This window comes from Dendrobium catenatum, unplaced genomic scaffold (genome assembly GCF_001605985.2).
Source record: "Dendrobium catenatum unplaced genomic scaffold, ASM160598v2 fragScaff_scaffold_207, whole genome shotgun sequence".
Lineage (NCBI taxonomy): Eukaryota > Viridiplantae > Streptophyta > Magnoliopsida > Asparagales > Orchidaceae > Dendrobium > Dendrobium catenatum.
Window position 1 is genome coordinate 89,720 of NW_021318669.1, and position 6,177 is coordinate 95,896.

The following is a 6,177-nucleotide window of genomic DNA, read 5'->3' on the forward strand; positions in this document are numbered from 1 at the left end:
GGCATCAGTAAGCCTTGATTCAATTCATTAGCTAGCGCGTGAGTCAACTCATTTAAAAAATATTAGCTTAAAATATATTTGAATTCAAGAGTTTTAATTATAAAGCTAATAAAATATTTAAAATTATTTCTTATTTTTTATATCAAATGAATCTTTTTTATTTATCTTCTAATTTTTCTTTTTTCATAATTTTATTTTAATAATTATTCCAAACATATTCATTTTCTTTGCTTTTTCTATAAGGGAGTCATAGAAATAAAGTCAAGTCAGAACTCAAACTTGATTAATTAATCAGGCTCAAATTTGGGTCAGTCGAGCTTGTGACAACTCATTTTCTGCTCTACTTGGTATTTGGCTTGAAGCAAAAAAATGTACAACAAAAAAATTTGAATGATTTCAAATTCACCAACTAGCTCAATTTTAATGTATTCGAAAATCATTAAATTGGGTTGATCTTCAATTCAAATGCATTGAAAAATTCTCTATCATTGTTGTCACCACTACCTGATCGGATGGCCACCGACTACCACCATAGTTAGATTTTATATTATTTTTAGTTTACTTCAAGTCAAATAAAAAAATAATTACGTGCATTTATTTTCATATTAACTCGAACCTAATCTAATACATTATCTTTTCCAATTTGCATAAGCAGTCGCCGCCACTTTGTCCTAAGTTCGTGTCAGATTTTCGTGTCAAGTCCAATATTGGTATCCTACTCCACGCTTCCATTAATTGATGAGGAAGAACTCATCAAGGATTCCATGAATGATTTCGGCTTAATTTTGATGGAATTCAAATAAGAGGTGTCAATAAGAGAGGTTGGATCTTTGTCAACAAAGAAGAAAACTGATGGACACGTTGAAGTCTCAGTTGGTCAATGAAGAATAGACAAGGTTGGTTGGAGATAAATTAAGAAGCTAGGTTTGGTTTGGAAAGATAACCAGCAATTTAGAAAAACACGCTGGCAATGGAGGGCTGCATGGGAAAGTTTACTCTTGACGTCATTGCCTGAAAGAAGATTGCTTAACAGAAGAAGATTATAGAAATTTTGGACATATTCATACTTATATTATATATATATAATCATGATGATGTTAGGATTCTTGTAGATAGGAAACCATTAATTTGTTTATTAACATGATAGATTAATGATGAAATATTTGAAGGGGTACGAGTATATCACTGCAGTAATAGTAGGAGTTTGTTATGCTGTAGTCAGTAGTGGAGCAGAGCCATCGTATGGAGGTGAACCACTTGAGTTGGGTTAACAACCCCCCTCAAGGTGACAATTCAGGTTGAATTGTTAGCTTGCTTCTTAAGTCAGTGAATCGAGTAGCAGGTAAGGGCTTTGTAAAGAGGTCCGCCGGTTGGTCTTGTGAAGCAATATGAGGAACGATAATATGATTTGCCTTAATGCAATCCCGTATAAAATGATAAACCACTTCAATATGCTTTGTACGTACGAGCATGAATAATAGGGTTATTAACTAAGACAATTGCGGAGGTATTGTCACAATACACTGAAGTGGGAGTGTCGGATGAGATGCGAAAGTATGCAAGAAGTCACCTTAGCCACATAATTTTGCTTGCAATAGCTGCCAACGCTCTGTATTCAGGTTCAGTTGATGAACGAGCAACGGTGGGTTGCTTTTTAACTAACCAAGAGAGTAATGTATCGCCAAGGAAAGTACATAATAAGGTGACGGAACATCTGTCCAGAGAATCAGCGGCCCAATATGAATCAGTATAGGCGAAGAGCTGTAGAGACGACTTTCGGAGTGGAATCTCATAGTTAAGTGTCCCTTACAGATATCAGAGCACCCTTTTTAATAACTAAAAGTGATTATTTGATGGGTTGTTCATATGTTGACATAAATGATTAACGACAAAGGCGATGTCGGGCCTGATAATGGTGAGATATTGTAAAGAGCCAACTAATTGGCAGTAGTGTTCAGGTTGTGGAAATGGTGTATCCGTAGGCTTTGAAGTGTGAAGTTTAGAGGGAAGTGGGCTAAGACCGGTTCACATTGGAGCATTCCATCTTTGGTGAGCAGATCAGTAATATATCTTGATTGATTTAGTCACATGCCTTGAAGAGTAGTATGAATGTGGATGCCCAAGAATTGTTAAACGGGACCTAGTTTCTCATGCAAAAATGAGAGTTCAAATTTGTAAGAAGTTTGTCAATTTTAGATTTCCTATTGCCTGTATGAATGTGGATGCCCAAGAATTGTTAAACGGGACCTAGTTTCTCATGCAAAAATGAGAGTTCAAATTTGTAAGAAGTTTGTCAATTTCAGATTTCCTATTGCCTGTAAGGAGCACATCATCCACATACACGAGTAGGTAGAGAGAATGCGGCCTTTATGAAATATCATGAAGGAGGGATCAACTTTGCTTGTAAGAAACCCATATTGCAAAAGATGGGAGGAAAAGGTAGAAAAGCACTATCGAGGGGATTGTTTGAGTCTGTAGATGGACTTATGCAATTTTCAAACGGGGGAGGGAAATTATAGATCAATAAAATATTGGGGTTGCTTCATATGAACCATTTAAGAAAGTTTTCCATGCAAAAACACATTATAGACTTTGAGATGTAACACATGCCATTGGAAGTGGGTGGCAATAATAAGAAGTCTGATGGTGGGGAATTTTGCCACCGGGCTAAATGTGTCTTTGTAGTCAATTCCATACTCATGTTTGAATCCTTGAGTAAACAATCTAGCTTTGTAGCGTGCAACTGAGCCATTTGGATTGAGTTTAGTCTTGTAAAACCACTTGCACCCGAGTACATTTTGATCTTGAGATGGTGGCACAAGATACCAAACAAAGGCAGAATGTCCATTTTGAAATTCTGAAATCAAACAGCAATTGAATTTTAGTCCTTCAATTAAGAAAAAAAAGCCATTAATAAGAGAAAATGACTCCCAATCCTAAAATTCCTAAAAAGGGAGACCACAAATTGTTTTCTCAATCGGTTAAATAAAAATAATTAAAAAATATATCGTACGATAGCAATGCTTTGATTTTGAAGGCAAGATAGGTAATTAACTGATACAAATAGATTGAAATTAAAAGCCTTTGTTTGAAAGCAAAGGAAATTCTAGAATATAAAGCTGAATACAATACATTTGAGCTATATATGTCCACACTCTCAAAAGTTTATTATAATCTACTGATGTTATAATCAACAAAATATGATAATTTAATATAAATAATATAATATTTATACTAATTCCTTGCCAATAATTAATTTCGTTCTAGAAGATGGGACATAATCTTAATTAATTGATTTAAAAAGTGTATTACTTGCATATTCTATTGCTTCCGTATATGGGTGTGAGTGAGTCAAGTCAACTTACGAGTCGGCTGCTTGATGAATGGCTTGATGAGCTATCGAGTTTGGCTTCAGTCAGCCGTGATTCGACTCATTAGAAAGCGAGCCAACTCGTTTAAAAAATAATAATTTAAAATATATTAGAATTCAAGAGTTTTAAGTATAAAGCTAATGAAATATTTAAAATTATTTCTTATTTTTTATATTAAATTTATTATTTATTATTTATATATATTCTAATTTCTCTCTTTTTTATAATTTTATTATAATATTTATTTGAATCATATTCATTTTCTTTGCTTTTTTATGAGTCATAAAAATTAGCTAGTCAGAGCTCAAATTTGATTAATTAATCAGGCTTATCAAATTTGGGTGAGTCGAGCATTTCACAACTCATTTAAAAAATAATAATTTAAAAAATTTGAATGATTTCAAATTCAACATCTAGCTGATCAATTTTAGCGTATTCGAAAATCGTTAAATTAGGTTGACATTCAAATGCAACGAAAAATTATCAATCATTATCATCATCATTGCCTGCCCCAATGACACTACCTGCATCATAGTTGGATTTTACACTGTATTTATTTTACTTCAAGTCAAATAAAAAAAATAATTACTTGCATTTATTTTCATACCGACTAGAACCTAATCTAATTTTTTATCTTTCCCAATTTGCATAAGTAGCCGTCGCCACTTTGTGCTGAGTTCGTGTCAGATTTTCGTGCCAAGTCCAATATTGGTATCCTACTCGACATTGCCATTAATGGATGAGGAAGAACTCATTATGGATTCCATGAATAATGTCGGCTTAATTTTGATGAAATTCAAATAAGAGGTGTCAATCAGAGATTCAGAGGGGTTGGCTCTTTGTCAGCAAAGAAGAAAACTAAAGGACACGTTGAAGTCTCAGTTGGCCAATGAAGAATAGACAAGATTGGTTGGAGATAAATTAAGAAGCTAGGTTTGGTTTGGAAAGATAACCAGCAAGTTAGAAAAATACGCTGGCAATGGAGGGCTGCATGGGAAAGTTTACTCTTGACGTCATTGCCTGAAAGAAAATTGCTTAGCAGAAGAAGATTATAGAAAATTTGGACATATTCATACATATATTTTATATATATAGTCATGATGATGTTAGGATTCTTGTAGATAGGAAACCATTTGTTGATTAAAATGATAAATTAATGATGAAATTTTTTAAGGGGTACTTAGTATATCACTCAAAGATCTGTTTGGGATGGCTGCCGTTTTTTATAAAGGTTGTTATAAAGCTGCTATGAAGAATGCTACTTTTTTAAAAGTGACTATAAGAAGCAGTTTCCTAGTATAATAATTTATTAAAAATAGTGCAAAAAAAAATAGTAGGTAAACAAATATTGTGGTTACGATCTGAAAGCAAAGCAATAAGAAAGCTTTCCCAATGAAGCATAAGGCCTTGTTTGGAACCGCTTTATTACTGTTTCTTAAAATATTTTTTTAGTACAAAAATTTTATTTTTTGTACAAACAAGTTGTTTTATGAAGCAATAAGAAAGCCGTCCCTAACGAAGCTTAAAAATCATATTAAAAATTAGCTTTGTTATTCATTAATCAGCTTTGCAAACTCTTCCTGATCTCCAGATGAAAGTTTAATAAAAATGGTAGGTAAAGATGTTTAGAGTTGGTAAGAGTAGATACACTACAGGAAAACCCGCTAGTACCGGCGGATATAATCCGTCGGTAACATATAAAATCCGAAGGAAGTTCTTGGTTTCCGGCGTATTTACGGCGGATTTTTGTGCGCTGGTTTGATTTGCGTCGGAAAATACCCTCCGACGTTTAAAAGACGTCGAAAAACTTTCCGGCGCCATCTCCGGCGCATTACCGGCACAAAAATGCTAGCCAAGCCGACGTTTTTCAAACGTTTATTCCGGCGATATGTGCGCCAGAAGTTTACGACGTATCGATCCGACGAAAATTACCGGCGGATAAATCACCGTAGGTTCGCATTAAATAAGCTACGGCTTGTTTCCAGTGATCAATTGGTGTCGGACAAAGCCGGCGGATACGACGCGCGCAGTAAGATGTGCCAGAAATTTATGGCATAAAAAAAAAAAAAACGCCGGCATGATTGCGCTGATTCGTTGTATCGTCGTTTCCGTCGTATTTCCGACGCAAAATCCGCTGGAAACCAGTAGCATTGACAAAAAAAATTCCTTCCCAGCCAGCAATTGCATTTCCACACTTGCAAACATAATCAAATACACTTCCAGAACACAATTATACACATTACAGATATAAAGAACTTCAACATATACTCAAAAACATAAATATCTATTTAAACAAATTGTTCAATAGCATCAAACAGCTAAAAACATAACATATTGTTCAATAACACAGATTAACAGAAATAAACAAGTTCATATGACTAAACTAAACTACTCTGACTCCGTGGACTCCTCCTCAGCTAGAGCTACCTCTTTTTCACTAAACTGCTCACTCATTTTGCGCATTTCATCCAACAACTAATTGTGCTGCTCCTGCATCTGCATTTGAACCTCAGCTTGTGATTTCCTTACTTGTTCTAGCTCTGCTTGAAGGGCACTTATTTGTTGAGCATGTAAGGACTCATGTGAATTGGATGCGAAGCTGAATGCAGTAGAGGAGAGCGTCCCCTTGTATGCTTGAGCTTGCGAGCCAAAACTATAAACTCTACCATGCTGCATTCCTCCGACGGCCTGCGATCAAATGCGGTACTCAGAAAACTCCACAGAGCCGCCAGAAGAGCCCTGACATGATGCGGCATGACTCTTTCGAAACCGTGTATACTCCTCCTGTGAAAGTAGAATATAAATA

General features: G+C 35.0%; 1 long non-coding RNA gene across 1 annotated transcript; it reads right to left on the reverse strand.

Annotated features, from left to right (window-relative positions):
• Positions 1–1,427: 1,427 nt before the first annotated feature.
• LOC114579171 lies at positions 1,428–3,581 on the reverse strand. The gene is made up of 2 exons (XR_003700044.1): positions 2,248–3,581; positions 1,428–2,140 (listed from the first exon to the last, which is right to left on the reverse strand). It is a non-coding gene; the product is annotated as an uncharacterized LOC114579171 (long non-coding RNA).
• Positions 3,582–6,177: the final 2,596 nt, after the last annotated feature.